At 38.4% G+C, this 22,257-nt stretch overlaps 1 protein-coding gene across 5 annotated transcripts in view; it reads right to left on the reverse strand.

The window, feature by feature from the left end:
- Positions 1 to 22,257, reverse strand: part of FNDC3B (fibronectin type III domain containing 3B) — a 350,641-nt gene that overhangs the window by 326,615 nt on the left and 1,769 nt on the right. The window contains exon 1 of one of the 5 annotated variants that reach the window (XM_061194470.1): positions 21,826 to 21,960. The exons of the other annotated variants lie outside the window; for them this stretch is intronic. The gene's annotated coding sequence lies outside the window, so the exon portion shown is untranslated. Of the gene's footprint in view, positions 1 to 21,825; positions 21,961 to 22,257 lie in introns of those variants that run through there. 5 annotated transcript variants of the gene reach the window in all.

Raw genomic sequence — 22,257 nt, forward strand, 5'->3', positions numbered from 1 at the left:
TAGTCTGAAGATCAGAAACTAAGGCAGGTCAATCAGATCAAAGGCACATAACAATGACTTATTAAAATTCACTAATTCTTTGAAGGAATCAACCTTTGCCTAATAGTGTTAACCCTGTATTTGCTTGTGCTAGCCACATAGAAGCCAGCAAACATTTTGAAAAACATTTTGCTTAGTAAAATAAAATGAACAAATAAATACCAAGGAAATCTCGATTCAATGTCATTAAGATATACAAAACTGTAAACTTCAAATGGAAAGAGCAGCCAACAGCAAGGCCAGCATTACCCTCCCGCAATGGCAAATCATAACAGGCCGTTACCAAGGCAAGGAAGCCGACAGTAATGCTTCTCAGCAAAAGCACAAGAAGTTGACCCAAATAACTGTATGAGGAATAACGTAATATGTAACACAGAAAAGATTTACAAAGCAATACGCAGTTTCAGGGAGAAACTCTCCTGAAACCTATCCTACACACTTTACCACAACTGCCTGGGTTCAAATCCTGACTCCACAACTTACTAGTTTTTAACCTCAAGCAAGTTGCTTGCTCTCTCTGTGCCTCAGTTTCTTCATTTACAAAATGGAGATGATAATAAAGTATCTACCTCATGAAGCTGTGAGGATTAAATCAAGAAATGCACTAAAGCACTTAAAAGAGTGCACATAGTAGGCATTCAATATTATTATTATTATTAAATTTCCTCACAAAACATTTTTACTCTTGCTATAAATGAGTACTCCTCAAAAAACGTTGTCGCCCAAACACTGGATCAGTGGTTCGAAAGGACAGAATCACGTACTAATTCAAGTAAAGAGTTTGAGGAAACAGAAGGGATGAGTACTGCAAGTATGGGAGCTGTGCTCAGGCCAGTCAATTACTAATCTCTTATTTTCTTCTTCCGTGTGCTTCTTTACTCAGTCAGCACAGCATCAGCCCTGACACTGGAGATATAAAAGGTGAATCTACAATCCCTCCAGAAGGGCCCAGAGTCTTAGTCCAGTGGGGGAAGAGACAGGGAGCTAATGACAAAGAAGAAGCACCTGGAAAGAGCAACGGGGACTGCGGGATGGGTTCCAACAAGATGGGTCCGAGTATTATGAAAGGTAGAGCTAAAACCTAAGCAGTCGCCCTATACCTGAGGAGCAGAGGAAGAGTAGGGGAGGCACTCCAGGCAATGGGAATACAGGGAGGCGCGTAGCCTGAGCAGCATGCTTTCTGGTGTTCCTGGAGCACTTGGGCACAAAGGCAGTGGGAGAAGATGCCCTGTACATTCTCTGCTCTCAGGAGCCTTCGGGTAATACCACAAAGCACAACCTGAAACAGTGGCAATACCACACCCTCTGTGTGAAGATCTTTCAATAAATGATCTTTCTATCATTAATTCTCAGAGGAAGACTCTTCAAAACAAACAGGAGAGGGAAACCCCTAAAATGTATTTAGTAAGTCATGAGGGTAAGTAGTAGGGAAAACTACTGGTATCCCAGGACTGAAAGAGCCTGTTCTGTAGTACTAACTCTGGGACCATAAGTCCCCAAGAAGATACAAACTTCTACAGGCTCTTAATCAGCCTGAAGAAGTTTTTTTCAAGGGTGATGACATTTCACTCCCCTGATACAGGGGCAAAGACTGCACCAAAAATCCACTAGAGACTCTTTCATATAAGAAACTCTTGATGTAATTGTAGCTTTATGACTCATGGTGATTGTCCTTTTTTTTAAACATAGAAAACACTAAGAAATATACCTTTATTTTATGATCTTTTATAAAATAATAGCATTAAAGTTTCATTCATAACTGTAATAAAGTAACAAGAGCAGCCCTACTCTGGTGCCTTTGTGAATATGGAAAAGCCTCAGAGATCAGATTTATATTAAGCCAGACTAACCCACCTCCACTCCACTTTCATCAAAAAGGTAGCAAGACTTCAAAAAGCACATCAACCAGAACAAGGTGTTCTGCAGTTTAGGATGCAATCCCAAAATAACTCATGAAGTAATTACAGCGCCATATAATATATACAGAAAAATAATACTGTCTGAACATCAGCTAAACAGTGGAGATTTTAAAAGAAGACAAAATAATAAAGCAGAATAACAGCCTAGAGGAGGGTTCTGGTAGTTTGTGGAAGACTGTCTGGGGAGGAGACTGCTGACCAAGTCTTAGGTCTGCAGAGGGAAGCACCAATTTGTGAAGAACACAAGTCTTTACACTTTTCAATAAAACTGCTTCAAAACAGCCACCTGTGTCAAGTACCCAGACAATCAACTAAGAGTACAAGAGTCAAAATTATGGATTTTTTCACTGTTTTCAATTTATATACCAATATGTCAAAACAGATAAAAATTCCTTTTTTGTGGTATGCAACTTAATGTCACTTCCCCATGTGCTGGATTTTCTTCAAAGATATAAAACTTTGTTAATGTTCTTCAAACTCACCAAGTTACTCAATAACCACAAGAGTAACCAAAAGCAGTGTGGGAGCAGCAGCCTGTAGATTTAGGTCTTAATCTGAGCCTTGTGACCAAGCTTTACTAAAAGGCTCAATTTGAACAAGGCCCAAGTTTCCCAGAGGAAAATGAGCTTTATTTCCTGAAGCCTGCAGTCACCTCTAACCTGAAGGGGCAGGAAACTTGTAATAAATTTCTCCAAAATTGTATGTGAGCAAGCGGCAAAAGAGCGTTACCTAGTTATTACCTTGGACAGATGATTATCACTCTGAATCTCAGCTTTCTTATCTAGAAAATAGGAATCACATCATTCCCCTTCCAAGGTTGACCTAAGGTCATGTGTGGAACTTAAGCACTAGTGCCCAGAAGAGCAAAGTCTTGGAATTGTTGGTGAATACCATGACCTCCTCACTGCTCATCTCCCTGAGCCCCACCTCCCACCCATACTGGACACCTACACTTCATCGTTACCCTATCGACCACAAAATCATGGGGAAACACGAGGAAAGATGCAGTAATGCCTAGCGCCCATGAGAGATGGGCCAATTGACAAAGGAAAGCCACTAAATAACAGTTGTGGGCTAACAGCCAGTTTATCAGACAAGCACCTGCAACCCAAATGAAGCTTCTGACCCCCATTTCCAAATCAGCTAGAATGGTCTTGGTGTATCTCTACATTCCAATTCTTCATGAGTCCTTTGCAAATACTGAGTACCAGGGGTACTGAGATTAACAAAGCAACTCTATGGGCCACATACCATACCTCTACATCACTATCACCAAGAACAAAGGTATTCCAAATATTAGATTCCATAACTCTAAAGCAGCATTTTCTTCCCCTTACTCCCTCAGGAAGAAAAAAAAAAAAAAGAAAGGAAAAACTCTGCAGAGGGATGAAGTGGGAAGTCCCTGTTCTAATACAAACATGGCAAGCTCAATTCTATCACTGCAATATACTCTTTGACTTCAGTACAAAAATCTTTTCTGACCATCTGGAGCTACTCCAGGCAGGAGGCCAAAACTTTGTAATTCCTTTTCAAAGTAAATGACAGATCAGTAACTGCCACGTTGCTAATGCACAGCCAAAAGGGAGCACCTCATCTCTTATTCAGAGTTCCCTGGAGTTTTACACATGTAGTAAAAACAAAGTGCTTCCAAATAAATCTGCCCACTTATCAATATTCCAAACTGAACAGAGATCATGTCACTTCTGAACAAGGCAGCATTTTTTTCGGGTGTGATCCTATTACCCTATTTCTCAGGCAGGAAGTAGGATCTTCTGCAAGTTTCACTAAAAAGAGCCATTTCTGAACTAGAGTGAAATCTATATATGTTGATTTATACTTCAGTTTGCCAAGAGTGAGACATGGGACTCCACCAGAAATTTTAAGAGTCTGTCGCCTGCAGTGACTGAGATGTCTGTAAGGTTGCAATAAACTTGGGGTCGCATAATACACAGGGCAACAGGGGCAATCAACGGTGATCTTGGTAGAGACTTTTTATATCCCACTGACCAGCAGAATCACTTTCTTTATTCATCCAATAAACCAAATGGAGTGCCTACTATGTGCCAGGTATATACGATGACAGTGAATGAAAATCAAAGTTCTCATAATCTCTGCCAAAAATAATGAATCTTAGAAGTTCCAACTTCGTGTAATATGACCCTGATAATAAGAGCAACTTGAAAGCTCACAGGCTTAAATTTGCTGATCTTCCTCTGGAGCACAAGTAGAAAGGTATCTGTCAGCAATGGCTATAGACTTCCTACAAATATTCAATCTTTTTTTAATTTATTAAATTTTAATTTAATAAAATTTTTTTCTAGATTTCAAAGACATGAAAGTTATCTCTGAAATCACACTTTCCAATGGAGAACTATCTTATCCTTTTAAGTAAAACATTTTAAAACTGAACAATCTGAAATTTTATCTGGTAGCAGACTGGTTCTTACAAAGATAAGTTAAAAGGAATTTTACAAATGAGTAAACAGTAGCTAAGTACTGATTACAAAATTAAACTGCAGGACTTCCCTGCTGGCGCAGTGCTTAGTAGTCCGCCTGCCAATGCAGGAGACACGGGTTCAAGCCCTGGTCCGGGAAGATCTCACATGCTGCGGAGCAACTAAGCCCGTGCGCCACAACTACTGAGCCTGCGCTTTAGAGCCTGCGAGCCACAACTACTGAAGCCCGCGTACCTAGAGCCCGTGCTCCACAACAACAGAAGCCCGTGCACCGCAATGAAGAGCAGCCCCTGCTTGCAGCAACTAGAGAAAGCCCGTGCGCAGCAACAAAGACCCAAAACAGCCAAAAATAAATAAATTAAATAAATTTAAAAATAATAATAATAAAAATTTAAAAAAAATTAAACTGCAGATAGATTACAAATAAAAAATATATAAAATGGGGAATGATGGTTCTCTCCTTCTGATGAACTCTTCCTTGAGGATAAATTCACAGATTGGTAATAAGCGAGCAAGAAAAGTCATTAGAGATCATCCCATTCTGATTTTACCCAGCTCACCTCTTAGAGAAGCTCTTTTGTTAGTTTGCCTTCAAAGGATCATGTAATCATTACTAAATTCATGGTATCTGAGTGTCTGGAGCCAATTCTAAATGCAACCCTTGTGTCCTGCCCTGAGACCAGGGAAGAGATGGGAGGTCTTATCGGGCACCTTCGCAGAGAACCCAGACCCTGATAAGAAAATGATAGCAGAAACCTTAGAGCAGATTCCTCAGCACAGGAATGCGTAAGAAGGATTCCTTGTCCTTAGCCTTTTGGAATAGAAGAGAAAGAAAAGTGAATGCTGACAAAATTACCTTTCCCGAAGGGTTTAAGAGGCTCAAGTAGAAATTCCAAGGCAAGTGTCACCATCAAAGGAAACTGCTGAGAGGAATGAAGTAGGAGGAGAGGAATCAACTGCAAGATTCTGAACAAGAGGAAAAGGTACAAGGAAAAGCAGGACTTTGTGAAGACATTTTGAGGTGACAGAGGTGATTGGTGAATGGTGAAAAAACAGACCGCAAGAAAACACTAAGTTTTAAGGAACTATGGAACCTTTGAAGAAAAATGGGGAAAATACACAAAAATCAAGGCTTTCTTCCGAAGTATTTAACAAGAAAAGAAAGTATTTAACAAGGAAGAGAGCAAAAGATACAAGCAAACAAGGAATGGCAATGGGTCATTCAAAAGAGGGATCTGAAGGAGCTAGGAGACCAAACGTGACGGCGCAGCAGCAGCTCCTACAGCAAAACTGCGCTTCTTTTAGAGGCGCCACAGACGGCTCGTGTTTTAAAGAGGGAAACTCTTTTCTGACTCTGCCTAAATTCACTTAATTCTCCATTCATTCTCCTTCCAATATGACCTCTATCAGTGACTCCCTTACTTAAGACTGTATTTTCTCTCAATGATATACAGGCTTCAGGAAAGTCAAAATGAGAGGAAGATGAATGAATGAATGAACAGTTAGGCAAAGTCAGAAAAGTACTTAGAAGTACTATATAGAAAATCAGCTCTGCTCAAATTGCAAATTATCAATCATAATGCTTAAAGAATCATCAAATGGTGATAAAGAGAAAAATCCCACTTTCAGGAAGGAGAAAAGTAGGAGATGACTGGGGTACTAAGAGACAGGTAACAGGCATGGACAAGGGAGTGGGAGAATGAGGCAACCTGCCAACCCCAGAAAAGAAAAAGAACAAATTTACAAACAGCCTGCAAGGGAGAATGTGGAAGAGAGAGAACAGAGGCTGGCTCTTCCTGGTAATGCCAACAGGTCACCAGCTTCAGGACACCTCCTTTTTTTGCATGCATAAGAAACTGTTAAAGGAAGTAAAACTGCACAGACTAAATCTCGACTACCAGCCTGATGACCTCATGCACCCACTTTTCTCAGTATCCCTAACAGGCAGCCATTCTGATAAGTAAAATAAATTACGGTTTTCTACTACCTATACCTTCAATTCATTACTAAAAAGTCATGTGTAGACTGGCATTTTGGAAGGAAAAATAAAAACTGATAAAAACTTTATGAGTTTAGAAGCATCCAGCATTTATAGAAGATGGACTCTACAGAAGAAGAAGTATCAAAGAAAAAAAGAAGGGAAAGAGGAAGAAAAGCAGCCTTGGCTCCCAGTGACTTCTCAGAGCGGGTGCCAAGACCTCACAAGGTCCAGGGACACTGCCCTCATTTCCACTGATTCCAACCTTTTTTTGCTTAAGCTGGTTTGAATGTTTCTGTTACTTTCAAGACAATTAGTTCTTCACTATCTTTGAACACCCAAAATTTTTCAGTCTTCACTTATTTTCAGGTATCAGTTATTTTAAATTGAAAATCCCATATTTCTTCCAAGAATTAGAACAGAGCTTTAAAACTGGTATCAAACAAGTTTTCTCGTGGTTCAAACAGACGTTACCTCAGTATCAAAACAACATTATGCTTTGCTCAGTCATTAAGTCATGTACTCAATAAACACTTACTGAGCACTTACTGTTTGCCACCGTATAAAGAGAAAAGGAAAGACATGGTCCCTGCCCTCATGGAATTTCTATAATAGTGGAGAAGATGAAGAGGAATTAGAAGTCTCCCTGTTCCATTCCTTGCTACACCGTTACAGTTAGACACAAACAAAAACTAGTTCTGATTGAACTGAAGGCTCCCTAAGCTTCAGGTACTGGTTCATACAACTCACTGGTTCCTGCAACCTTCTACTTCTAAAGGAGAAATGAAAAGTGTGGAGTGGGCCATTAGGGTTTTCTCGCACCAAAGTAGGAAGTCAGCCTCATCACCTGGGGGACTCAGGGGAAAGCCTGGGTGTGGATCCAACTCATAAGTATGCCTGATCCTCTGCCTGTCCTTCACCACCACCAACTCTCATCTGAAGGCACCTACAACTGTGAACATAGCACTACCACCCCCTACCCCCGGGCAAGGGGACCAACCAACATCTAAAAGAAGAATCTATCATTTCAAACTAAAACCTACCATCTTCCATTACTTATACTTATTCAGAGGTTCATGACAAGATTGAGTCATGAGAATCCTGAGAGAACATTAGAGAATTTAGTGCAACTGGTTCACTATGAGGGTTCATTATGAGAGTCTTCTCTTCATGATGGAAGAACATTCTGCAAAAAAACAAGTATTTAATAAACACCAGTCAGTTGAGGCCTAAGCCCTCTCACAGCTAATAGGAACTGACTACCTAGCTAAATCTTCACATTCTTGCAAATCCAAGTATGTATTCCTTAAAGCTGAAGGCTGGAAGATCTAGGTCAAAAGATGCCTAACTGGTTTGAAACATTTCAAAATGAAGGCTCTCACTAACCAAATCATTCAAAAGAACAACGCTAGGAATAAACGATACATGCCCTCTATTTCTCTAAAGGTTTTAATTCACTGGACTATAGATAAACATCCTTATACGCAATCATCCGGTCAGCATCCTGGAAAAAATATCGTTATGCTAAATAAAGGTTAAGCAAGTTTATACAGGCTATCAGGTGTAGTGTTTTCAATGATTACTTTTCCATGGTAAAACATGAATCGCCTTACTGACTTAGAAAAATAAACAGTAACACCTAAATTGTATCTTTGCCCTGATTTCTTGTCAAACTTAAATACACCAGATATATTTCAAATAGATAAGCCAGTCTATAACAGATTCCAGCCAGCCAGTTAACAATCCGTACAAACATTTCAAGCCTAAATTCCCAATCAAGCAAACAATTTTTTAGATCAAAACATCTGACTCCCAATATCACATGAAATTTTCCAAAGCCCTTTAACTGTTTTTATATGTAAGTTTCAAATTCCCCACACCATGGGGTGCAATTACTGTCAGGAGTCTTAAGGAGGACTAATCTCAGAGGTGTCAAAAAAATCCACTGGGACCCTTACTACAGAAAAGGCTGCTAGAAAGTACCATTTCTTTTATAAATGAAATATAAATTTGGATTTTAAGAAGTCCCCCCAAGTATGTACCATGTCATGTGCTATCGCCAAAATGTATTTTACAAAACACACACATAATTATAATACTACGGTTACTACAAAAATCAAGAATCCCATGCTTTGCTTCTTCTTGTATTTATGGTGATGAATAAATGAGGAAAATAGACATTATGAAAAATGTTCACAATGATGACAACCAGAAGCAAAATGTCAGAGACAAAATGGTCACTAGTAGAAGCAAACTGCTAAAGGTTTTAAGAATTAAGACAAAGAGAAAGGACAATACTCCTAAAAACTCCCTTGATTCACTGGTCTTTCCTATGAAGATGTTAGAAACTTCTTTCCAGTACAGCATTTCAGGAAACAAAGAAAAAAACTAAGTGTATAGTCAATGCAAAATGAACACAATGACCTGAAGTAACACAAGAGGTCCTATTCGATATGAATTACAGATCCATTAAAATAGAATGGTTTCTTTTTCCTCCTCTGGACACAAAGACTGAAACATTTGCTTCTTCCAGCATTGGCTACTCCTATGATTTTAAGCAAGTCCCTTCAACTTAAGATCCTTCTCTCATTACGTATTTCATGGGAAAACCTGATATTGTCCTAGAAAAATGAATTATATACCAACTGAGAATCTGTAAGAGAACATCCCAATAAATCAAATATCAAAACAGCAATAAAGATCTTTTGACTCATTAAAAAAATGTAAAGATGTAAGAGGAATATCAACCTGCTTTAAAAAAAAAAATTTTTTTTAAAGATTTCATTCTTGAATAAAAGGACACAAAGTAGTGGAAACGAAGTGAGCCGAGATTAACCAATGTAACTCTGAAAGGCAAGGACAGGTTCACATACTTTCTCTGTAACATTAATTAATACTAATTTTTTCTTCTTGCTATTGAAACTACAAAGTAATTGACTGCCCTAATGAATACACAAATTTCTCCAAAATGAATGCTGCTTTTGAAAAGCAAATTAATCTTCTAAAAAAAAACAAAAACAAAAACCCTGTGACAAAGCCTTCCTTCAAGCAAGTTTCCAGCAGCCAGTGGGATATGTGAGGAATTAGGCAGTTTGCAAACATGTGGTAAAAAGTCCAGAATTGAGCCAGTTCTGACAATATTCAGAAAGGTTTCCTACACACATAACTTGCATATAAGTCCATTCATGATTTCAATGTGGATAAGGGCCAAACATCCCTATCATCGAGATTAATAACATCAAGTTTTTTTAAATGACACTGTTCTTATTCCAGCCCCCAAATCAACCTCTATGCAGCACTGCATGATTTTTTTTTCCTCCTAGCAAGTTAGAAAATTAAATTTTCTTCATTTCCAGCCAGGGGCCACTCAAACAAATCTAATGGGTGTAGACAGCATTTCCTGCCTACTGCAAGAAAATAATAGGATTGCCATTATTAACATGGCCCGGGGCATGCACTGAGGTGTGGCAGTGAAGAAACTGACCTTTAATTTTCATTGGTTAGCCTGCAATGACTGCCTAATTTTTGTTTTTGTTTTGTTTTTTAAAACAGTAAATGTTGTTTTTTTCTCCAACGTTAAGGTTTAACACTGGCTCATTCACTCTCATGGAGCAAGACAGGCTCCAATCCCTACTATCCTTTCCATTCAACTGTGTTTATGTCTAGAACAACCCTGCCAGTAAACAACCAGCTAAAATTCAGTTTTGTTTTTCTTTTACTTTTTTGGAGCTAGCCTTCCAATTTATAAGACGTTGGTAAGACTCAGGCACTGCCAAAGCAGAGAAAACTACTCTAGTCATGGCATCTCTGCCAAATAGTATATGTTATTCTAAAGAAATGAGCATCGTAACAGTGAGCAGCAAAGGTAGCTAAGATTTCCAGAAAGACAGCAAGGTCTTAGCCTCCAGTGAGCTGTTCCCCAGCAGTGGTGTCTTTATGCCATTACTACAGAGACGAAGAGCATCATCCGAGGTGATGACCCAGAGATGAAAGGCAGGTCTTGGAGCCCCCATGGTTTCGCCCACTAAAGTCAAGGCCTGATCTTCCCTCTTAAAAACGCTTAGAACAACATCCACAAAAGAGGGAAAGGGAATGGGAGCAAGTGACTCTCCTTTATTACAACTTTCCTTTGATCCTAGACTTGGGAGAGGAAGCAGAGCTGTCATATACCTACTTAAAAAGAGACAACCTTTCTTTGAGGGGACAGGGAAGAAGAAAAATACTGGTAGAAGTAGCACTTGTTTAATTAAGTACTTCTTGGCATTCAGATATGCTTCCCCATCCTCACCCTGCTCAAAGTGCCTCTTACATATATTATCATTTTATGCCCACACTACCTTACTAAGGTAAACAGCTCAAGTGTGACTTTGGAGATGAGCTACAAAGATGTCACTTGAACAAGAACACTCAAGGAGTCGGTGGCAAGGCTTGTATTCATATACACTTCTAAAGTAACAGGGGAATGCTTTTAAATAACTATCACCCCATTAAGAAGTATGTCCAGCAATTAAATGTCTGTCATCAGTGAATAAAATAAAATAATAAAACAGCAGCTCTCACTTGCTAAGCACTTGACAAAGCACCATACCGAGCTAAACAGTCCTAACAATTCCTTTTAACAGACAAAGCCACCAAGATTCAGTAATTAACCAAAGTCAGAGTTTCAAATCTGCAGTTACAAATCTGGGTTCTCAAACTCAGGGCTCAGTTTCCAGAGCACACGGGCTCAATCATCCCAGTATAAATGATGACTAAACATTTACCTTCTTACCAAAAATATTAGTTCCAAGTTAAGTGAGTAGTTTCCCATGCCCCCCAAATATGAAAACCATATGTGATAATCTGCTATTATTTACAGACAAGGACTAAAGAATTCCCAAGAAGAATGGTTTCTCTAAAAAGATGTTTCCTTTTAATCTAACAAAGTTTGCAATTAAACTTTCTAGAAAATTATTTATGCTTTTTCATGAAAAATGGTATGAAAAAGTTACCTCTTGGCCAAAATGCACACTTATTAAAGATATACAAATACAGCAATCTGTGTTAAAAAAAAAAAAAAAAAAAAAACTTTAAAAAAGAGGTTCTTCATTAATCTGTCAAGCAGAACATCTGACAGCAGACTAGAACTGCCCCTCTACTGAACTCACAGGTAACTTAGTGGAAACTAGAATCTGGAAAACTTATCATCCCACGTAAAACATAATAGGAACAAACTCACTCACCTCTGTTGGTACTACATCCTTCCCAAACCCTGGCCTACTATCCTCTACTCCCTCCTACAACCCCTGTTTCTCACAAAAGCAAGAAAGGAAAACTTGCAAAACTGGAACGTTAATGGCAAACACTTGGAGGCTAAAATTACTCCAAACAAAATGAAGCTAATGTAATCTAGTGAAAAATATATTTGTATTCTCAATTTTCTCTTACTAGCCAACTGCTATGCCTTAATAGGTTTGAACTCCTGAGAAAACTGAACTAAGAGAATTGGAAAGTAAAACATAAATAGGAAGTGACATTGTTTCCATGCTTAAATTTAATATAACGAGCAAATGGCAAAATCTAAAAGGCTATGTTTTAAAATTATCAGAGTGTCCCCAGTATCATTAAGATACAGTTAAAGCTACAGCACAGTAACCACATAGCAAGATTAGAATATGTCAAAATCAAATAAACCTGGAAATAACTCTTTTATTAATAAAGAAATGTTATGGTAAATTAAAGATATCTGTTGTTAATTAAAGCCTGAAATAAAATACAAGCCTTAAAAATTATTATCCATTTCTTCTCCCTCCTCCCATAACTCTCTTTAAAAAAAAAAAAACACAGCAGGCAGATTGAGTCTGAAATGCCTGTGGGAAAGTAAGGTAAAGATATCTGTAGTTGATGGGCTTCCCTGGTGGCGCAGTGGTTAAGAATCTGCCTGCCAATGCAGGGGACACGGGTTTGAGCCCTGGTCCGGGAAGATCCCACATGCCGCGGAGCAACTAAGCCCGTGCACCACAACTACTGAGCCTGCGCTCTAGAGCCCACGAGCCACAACTACTGAGCCCTTGTGCCAGAACAACTGAAGCCTGGGCACCTAGAGCCCATGCTCCACAACAAGAGAAGGCACTGCAATGAGAAGCCCGCGGACAGCAACGAAGACCCAACGCAGCCAAAAATAAATAAATAAAAATAAAGTTCCCTTTAAAAAAAAAAAAGATATCTATAGTTGAATATACAGGTCTAGAACTCAGGGATATAGCTAGGGGTTTGGAAATTACCAGTCTTTACCTGTGGCACAACAACAAGGATACCCATTTCCAGTATTTTCATGCACTAAGTATAAATAATGAGGAATATTCATTAAATACATAATTTTAAAAGGACAGTATTTAAAAAATTGAACTTACTTCCTTTCTAGGAGGCTCAAAACTACTGATTTCATAATTTCCTTGAACATGAGTGTACACATGGGCAATTTTAGTATCTCTTATCCAAAGTTAAGTAAATCTCTACCTTCAGGTGATAATGGTAAAAATGTATGAAAGGTTAGATAGAAGAGGATCCAAGCAATTTAAACCAAACTTAAGCAAATTAAAATGATCAAATCCTAAAATTAAAACATATTCCTTTTTTACAGTGCTTACAAAAAAACTAGTTTCTTTACATCTTAAGGTATAAAATAGATGTCTTAAAATTAAGTGCTCTTAAAAGTTAGTTCGATCATATACACACTCCTATACATAAAATAGATAACCAACAAGGACCTACTGTATAGCACAGGGAACTATACTCAATATTTAGTAGTAACTTATAAGGGAAAAGAATCTGAAAAATAGATATATATACATATGTATAATTGAATCACTGTGCTGTATACCTGAAACACAACATTGTAAATCAACTATACTTCAATAAAAAAATTTTTAAACTTTTTTTAAAGTTAGTTAGATCCTATGGTACTCTGTGTCATGAAGATCACCGCCAGCAAGCTCTGAAAGCCGGGTTATAAGGCAAAGACAAAGGCTTCCCTGCCCCCAGCTGTAACGAGGGGAGGGCCATGGGCAGCCCAGTGTCGGGGAGCCCTTCTCTGGGGTGGCAACCAGTCGTGAACATTTTACCATGTATAGCCTCCCTCCTGGGCAGAAGTTTTGAGAAACAAGAGAAGGTTGTTCTAACAGTCCTCACCATTCTGTGGAAACACAATCCCCAGGGAGGCACACAGCTCCTCTGGACCATGAGCAGCATTTTTGTGAAGCAGTAAGAAACAGTGTTTAGGTAATACCGCCTTGGGCACTGCACCTTCATTGGTGTCTTCATTCACACCGCCCCACACAAACACAGCGAGAGAAAGCAAGTCAGGTCCCACTTCAAAGTCTTGTCCTTAACTCACCTTCAGTGAACTCACTCTCTAAAGATGGAGTAGGGAACTCAATAATTTCTAACAAAGGAAGCATTTAGGGCTGCCAGCTCCCCAGGTTTAGCCCAGGCCGTCTGGGAAGTCACAGGGCTCCTGTGAATCCTGAGGTCACCTTTTATTCACCACAGGAGCTGCTCTTTGCGCCTGCAGAGATGAGACCCGTTCTAGTCAGTTCTGGGCTCATCCTGTCCCCGTGGCTGCCTTCGGTGCAACCCAAACACCACAAACTATTAGCCTTAAAAGGACAGAAAGGATTAGTATCAGGCATGGGAGGCCTTGCTTTTCCAGGTGCAAATTGTAAGTACAGGATCTTACCCTATATAAATGAACTTAAATGAAAGGCACGGAAGAGAGGGAATGCGAGATGAACAAAACTGTATTGCCACTGAGTGAAAAGAACTCTCTTTCATAGAATTTTTCAAATGTCTCAGTCAGGTAAAACTTCATTACCATTTCTTAGCCAACTGCTCTAGATTTTTCCCATTCACTATACTGAGTTTCTTATATATTACTGTCTATGAAGTATACTTTTATTCTCTGGTTTCTCTCATTCCAAGGTTAAGTTGCTTTTACAGAAAACAATCTAGGAAAATCTCCCTCTTGGGAGATGTCCAGATTATTATTATTGTTTCGAAAGTAAATTTTAGGTTTCTGGACCATAGACAGGTTGAACACATGGAAAGCATTCAACGAATACTTAGCCTTAGCATTCAGCTTCTTGGGAACACAAATAGACACTGTTCCAAGTCTGGATATACAATTAAGACATTTAATGTGAACTATTAAAGCAGCAGTGTGATACAGCTGGAAACAAGTTTTGGAGTCAATCTAGGTGATCTTTTTAACCTTTTTGAGCATGTCTTCTAGTCTTAGTTCACTCAACAACCATTTATAGGGCAGCAGGTATGTTCTGGCTTCTGCGGTAGATGGTGGAAACACATAGAAAAACAGAAATAATATCTACCTTTCATAGTTTAATGAATATGGAAGAATGAATGAATATATATACATATGCAAGTGCCTGGCACACGGTAGGTGCTCAACAATTGCTGGTCACTGTTATATTTTACATCCGACTTGTAGTTAGAATGTTTGGAAGTTTAGTGCACAAATGACAAGTGTACTTGTTTCTATATTGAACTGCTAAGAGCTGGTTATCACTTTATCCTAAAGAATACGACGTTAACTTCTTCTGAGGAGCCCTTCGATTCTGCCCTAGGTCCTAACTAGAGTCCTCTGGTGTCCTAAGTACTCCTCTCACCTCAGTTCTTTCCAGCCATCAGGTCAAAAACCTTAAAAGGACAGATTACCAAGAGGGCTGAGTCCCCAAGACTGGGTTTCCCAAACTTGTCTGATCATATCACTCACCTGAAGCACCTAATAAAGATTTCTGATCCCACCCCAGACATAATAAATAAGGGCACGTGCACCCTCCACCCCCACACACATAGCCCTATAATGCTCCAAGAGATTCTTCTCTTCTCAGGCGTGCTTTACTTCCACCTTCAAGTGGCTGAGGTCATTCTCCTCAGGTTTCCATGACATGCCCTCTGACCCTTTCTCCAGGGCTCAGTTTAGCACTGAACACTCTGGCCACCAGTGCAGCAGAATCAGCTCTCTCTGCTGGACCCCCACCATCTCAGCAAGACATATGTTGTTATTGTTGTTGCTGTTTTTCTGTCCCTTAATGCCTCCCTTCTAGAATTTCCCTACAAAAGATCATTTTAAACTACCACAGATCTCTGAAAAGTCACCTTTTTCAAAAAATAATTTTCTTAATTTATAATTCCCAAACTGACTCCAACAGAGAAGCAAAACATACATAATCGAAGTCCACATTTTTAGGGAATAGAAATATAAGCTATTTATTCTATTTGTATTTTCAAAATCGATTAGTGATCTGATACAGACCTGAAAAAAGTCCACGTATTCTCTGGAGAACTTTGTTTCTTTAAAATAGCAGTAAGTGAAAGGCTAGGTTTGCACTGAAGGTGACTCATGCCTTTGTTTTGTTTAATATTTATTAGATCCCTACCATGAGAAAAAAAAATTTTTCAGGAAAACTGTGGAAACACAAAAATGCCGATAACATGGCCCATGCTTCAAAGAGATCAACTTCAGAAGAAATAATGACTTGAGCACCTGAGAAGAGGTACTAAGTTTAAATGGCACATTCAACCTAGGAATTCATCTATCTCTCCATCCATCCATCCAATGAGCATTTACTATGCACTCACCATCAAAGACATTAAGTTAAATCAGTAATTATCCTTACACTCAAGTAAGAGTGACAAGGAGACAATCAGACAACACTGAAAAGGACAAGTGTTCTGAAAAGTATAGAAACAGTGCCAGAAGAAATTAAAGAAAATGATAAATTACCTGAAATCATGGCTCTGGAACAAAATGAGGATATGCAAAATAGAATGAGACACTCTTTTCTTTTGAGTAGGTCAAAAATCAGTGAAGACAGGTCTGTGAACATGGTGCTGTAATTCCTCATATCTCTACCAGATATAAAGAGACTGTGACTCTCTCTACCTTTTGAAATCAGTTCGTAATGATCCTATCTCTAGAGTAATTTCTAGGCCACAAAAATGACCTGCTATGGTATGAAAGCCATTTACACATACAGCAAAGAAAATATACCTTATAGATGGCAAAACATGCATACACACTAGCATCATACTCTTGCGACTTTATACTGTTTTCTGGGAGTTCAGGAATTAATGAACTATTATGGATGGCAAATATTTCACAGTATACAGTATAATTTTTCCTTGAACTTGTTATCTGTATGTAAACTTATATCTTTCTATCTGAATTTTTACCTGATATTTTCAGTATTCCTAACATGCACTTTACATCTGACGTTTAAGCTTTATATCCAATCACTTAACAAAAATCCTGCCCCATCTTTTCATAAGTGATCTGCACAAACTCAACATCAATACCTCAGAAGCAAAAAAAGAAACAAAACACCGACACTCAGAGAAAAGTCACCACTATGAAATTATTAGGTGCTAGAGACAAGTTCAGATGAATAAAACAATACTACATGCTTGCTTGCTTTCACTCTATCCCCTCCCAATAAGTTTTGGTCTAACAAATTGAAGAATGTTAGCACCTAATGCTTTTCCAACACTAGTACTGAGATGACTTAGACCCTTTCTCTAAGTGGAAATCAAAGTTTTCCCTAAAGTACTGAAGATGACAAAATTGGGGGGAAAAAAAAGGTTTAAAGGTTAGAAAATATGACAGGTCTAATTGTACATCCTACTCTCTGGTTTTTGGATGACTCACAGTGAAATGCAGGATAGATTACCTTTGTGTGCCTCTGTGGTCTGTGGATACTAATAAACTACCTGGCTCATCTAAATGTTAAAATATCTTTTTTTTCCCTCCAGAGATCTCCTACTTTTAAATAGTCTCCTCTTAAATTCAAGTCAGTTAATAAAATAAGGAAACTCTGACCTCCAAAACTGGCCTAGGAGAATCTCCGTTTACTCTGCAATAGGAGGTGGGGAGGGCGGGGAAACATCTACACACCAGCAAGGAGCAGACCAAGGGCGAGCAAAGAGAGGCAAGCTGAAATCCTGCGGAATAAATCTCCTTCAACGTTTTTCAGTTTTTTATTGTGATAAAATATACATACATTTGCCATTTTAACCATTTTTAGCCGTACAGTTCAGTGGCATTAAGTACATTCACAATATTGTATAACCATCGCCACTATTCATTTCCAGAACTTTTTCATTATCCCAAGCAGAAACTCGGTACCCATTAAACTGTAACACCTATTCCTCTTTCCCCAGCTCCTGGTAATCTCTATTCTACTTTCTTCTCTATGAATTTGCCTGTTCCAGGTACCTCACATAAGTAGAAACAGGCAATATTTGTCCTTTTGTGTCTGGCTTATTTTGCTCAGCATGTTTTCAAGGTTCATCCATCTTGTAGCAGGTATTGGAATTTCATTCCTTTTTATGGTTGAATAATAATCCACTGTATGTACAGACCGCATTTTGTTTATCCATTCATCTGTGAATGGACACCTGGGTTATTTCTACCTTTTAGATATCTAAATTATGCTGCTATAAACACTGGTGTACAAGTATCTGTTTGAGTCCCTGCTTTCAATTATTTTGGGTACATACTTAGCAATGGAATTGCTAGATGATTGTATATTTAACTTTTTGAGAAACCACAAAACTGTTTTCCACAGCAGCTGTACCTTTTTACATTCCCAACAACAATACACTAGTGTTCCAATTCAATATACTCTTAAGTATTCTCTGATTCACTAATTCAGAATAATGTTTACCTTTATTACCCTAAATTAAATTTTTTTTTCCTGATACAAGAAAAACCACAACAGAAAAATCAGGAACAGTAATATCTGTAGACATTTAGTATTTTCCTCTTAAATGACTTAATAGAAAATATAAAATGTGTTTAAAAATAACACTTTAAAATATAAGAGAAAAAGGAGCATAATACTCTAAAAATATATTAAGGATCCTACACTTAAAACTTGTACCATAAAAACTTGTCAATCTGAACCCTAAAAAGTCATATACTTGAAAACCTCATGTCTGAGTAAGTGGATGTAAATACTTAAGATATTTTAAAAAAAATTTACCTTTCTTATGGGTCAGTTCACACAGTACCTGGAACTAAGCTGCCCAAGAAGGTCTTGCTTTAGTAAATGCAGAAAAGGAGGATGTGTAACAAGCTTACCTAAATACCACTGGCAGTAGTTTCCACAACTTTGCCCAAACTCATATGGAGGAAGAGATGGGCGGCTAAAAGCAATAATGATGTTCTTAAACCTTCAACACCTGCTCTCACCAATCTGCCATCAAGTGCTTACAGGAGACAGCAAGTAGCAAAACAAATGGCAACAGAAAACCTTCAAAACAAATCAACAGGCATATTTGGGCGTCTATTGGTGGCAGTGGGGTGAGATAGGGGAGGTGGATATTTGTTTATTGTTGTGATTTATTTTGCATACAAAAATATAGTTCTAACTTTTGCTGGTAAACTGTTCCTAGTTCATGTGATAGCACTGAATAAATTGGCATTTATTTCATGGCAGTCCTGCACCTCTATGAAAAAGCCCACTAGGAGAACTAGCTTCAACCCATACTGCAGTTTTACATTGCTTTTAAGTAAATTGATTTTTCCAAGGTGCTTAAAGTGGTCTGTCCTCCTAATTAGGTAAATATTCCCTCTATGATCTATTTAAACTTCTGTTACCGTAAAACCTTTTCATATAGAGTAGGAAGCCAAACTTTATCCTAGACTTGCCTGGATAATTGCAAATTCCTAATTAGTTACATCCAGAACAATGGGGTTATTTTTAACAGAGACCCTCTTCCACCAGCTGTGGAGAATCTGACTGAGCTCCTTAAGAATAAATTAAATCATGTTATTTCCTGGGATTTTAGAATCTACCATTATTTCTCAAACATACTACATTTGCTCATGTATGAAGACAATTATCTGGATAATTATTTCAACAGAAAGCTTTTCATAATTGAACACTATGAGTTTGTACTATATCAACTTAGTTTAAGCAAATTTTTCTAACTGGTTGCCATTATAAAAACCTTCATCTTCCAGAGTCAAAACAAGGATGTATCGGAAGCCTAAAATTCTAACATAAATTTAGTTTTAAACATAGCCTATAGGTGCTCCAATTTTAACATTTCTCAAATTTCAGAAAGGAGCGAAGGACTGAAGTTACCACCACCCTGCTGTAGGAGTTTGGTGGTAGACACAGCTCTCTATACTACATTCCAAAAATGTGAGCAAAATACCCCTATAAGAAAACAAAAAAATGTCTTGCATTTGCCAAAAAAAAAGTCAGGACAGCACAAGAATATTCCATTAAGAACCTAGTTTAGAACTCAGTAAGTGCCTCCTGAGTCAATAAACAAGTGAATGAAATAAAATTAATTTTAAAATCAAACAATCATTTAACACAAGGGACATTTTAAAAGGATACTTACTAGAATCTCAAATAATGCTATCTTTTGCTGAACACCATCTCACTAAAATCTCCTCCCTCCAGTTATTTAAAAACTGACAAGCAGTTGTAATATTATAGAAACAAAAGATATTAGGAGCCAGTGACTGAACCGACAGGGAGTATTGCCAAAGACATCTCATCAGCCAATGAAATTACAATCCAGGTGTTTCAGAATGCTAAACTTGCATATCTCAACTAGGGACAAAAAGAGATTCAAGGACTGATCCATTTTTAAACTGAGAAACCTCCCCACCTGTAATAGCTGATCATTATAGTCTATCTTATCTGATTTATACCTGGTGGTTTAAAAACCTCCCAACCCCCGATTCCAACCCCACATACCTCTGGTCTCCAAGGGCTGATCCTTGACACTAAACCTGCACCATAAACAATTCCCCTCTGGGTAAGCTTGTGACTAGGGATCAGCCTCTCATTGGCTGTACCTTGCAAAGAGTTCAAGTACCAACATCAAGTCATCCTCCCAAGTGAGCCTATATTTGGCTTCTACAGAAACCTGCCTCTGTCTAGCCACAGTGATTGAAGCATTCTCTGCCGTTTAAAAAACACATTAATACTGTACCATACTGTGTATTTTAAGGTCAAAAAAAAAAAGTGTGGGCTTATGAATATTTTCCTATATTCAAAGGATATTCAACACATGCTGCCCCCTACTTATACTTTTATTACATTGAAATAAACAAGAAGCTCTGACTACCTTCTCAGCAATTCCTATAGGCAGTTATTTCAATCAATCAGAAAATGTCACAAAGTTTTTTTCTATCAGTTTTTACCATGATATCCAAGTATTTTTAAAAAACCATTTTTTGCTTGTTTTTGAGCTATAGGTAATCCAGTATTTAAATTCCACCTAAGAGTTGAATATAATCTTCCTCTGGTGGTATGGAAGAAAGAAAACTGAATTACAAGCTCTTAAAAGCAATAGGACCCAGTTAAACATGAATAGATTTGAGAGTCAGAAAGTTCTACGTTGCAATCCCCAATATGGTACCTAACCACTAGCCACAAGTAGCAGTTTAAAATAATTAAAAGTAAATACAATTTAAAATGCAGTTCCTCCATCGAACTAGCCACATTTTAAACGGTACAACAGCTACACGTGCCTGGTGGCTGCCATACTGGACAGCACAAATATAAAACCATTTGCATCACGGAAGAAAATTCTATGTAATCTTACACAAGTTACTAAATTTCTGTGAACCTCAATGCCTTGTCTATAAAATGTCCTTAACATCACCTAAATTGAAAGATTAGAATTGTAATGAAATATATAAAAAACACAATACACAGTACTTAGTACACATTAGATAGCCAAAAAAGAGTAGCTATTAATACAATCCTATATTGGATTTTAATCTCTGATCGCCAACACCAAACAAGTCACTTCCCCTCCCTGGGCCTCATTTTCCTAAAACTGAAAAGCTGGGAAGTTCGTCAGGTTTTCAGTTCTAAGGACGCTATCAAATTTTACCACATAAAATGAAGTGTTAAGCAAAAGGGGCACAAACTCCTACTGAGTAAACTACTATTTAGGCTCCTACAGCCAGCTTCCTAACGGATCCCAAGCATTCCTCCAGAAACCCCGGAAGACTGGCTCTCCAATACAGCCAGCCCATGGTCTGATGTGAGCTATTTATAAGGTCTGTCTTAAAAGGTTACTGGAATATCTTTCTGAAATTGTACATACTGTAATTAGAAGCTACAACCTCCTATTCCACGATGGTATCTTGCAGTTTTAAGATCTCTTTTAAAATGAATGCTATCTTCGCGTAGAATTTTTTTCTCTTAGAAGCATTTAAACCAAAACACTTTAAAAGCACATACGAGTCTAAGTACCATTTTTTAGAGACTTTTTCTTTCTACCAGCTATGCCTCATTCTTAGCCAGCTTGTGGGTGACCCTCTAACGTCTAAACAAAGTGAGAATTACACCCTTATGGGGGGATCCCCTTGCAGGACCAGAAGCATGCCCAAAGACTTTACCCTCGTTAACAGCTGCTCCCCGGGAGCCAAGAAATTTACTGAACGCTGGTTCCACAGAGGCCGCTTCCAATCAGGGGGAACCACGGGCCCCCATGCAAGGCACAAAACCAGGGCCACGGGCTGCTCTTGGCTGTGGCTGCGGGTCTCTTCCCCCGGGCGTTCGTTGTCCAGGGCCCCAGAGTCACAGCGTTAACTTGAGAGTGAAGAGCAACTCAGGCAGTAGAAATGAGAACAGAGCGGTGCATTTTTGCCCGAGGCCAGAAGCCTCCCAAAAAAAAAAAAGTGTTATTCCAGAGCAGATTCCTTTTCTTCCGGGTCTGTCTGCTCCCTCTCACTCTCTGCCTACAACCACCGTGCCTCCCCTTTTCCAATGCCCCACCTCTCTCCACATTAAAAAAAAAAAAAAAAAAGGTGGCGTATTCCCTCTTCCTT

The sequence above is a fragment of the Eubalaena glacialis genome, chromosome 6 (genome assembly GCF_028564815.1).
Source record: "Eubalaena glacialis isolate mEubGla1 chromosome 6, mEubGla1.1.hap2.+ XY, whole genome shotgun sequence".
NCBI classification, from domain to species: domain Eukaryota; kingdom Metazoa; phylum Chordata; class Mammalia; order Artiodactyla; family Balaenidae; genus Eubalaena; species Eubalaena glacialis.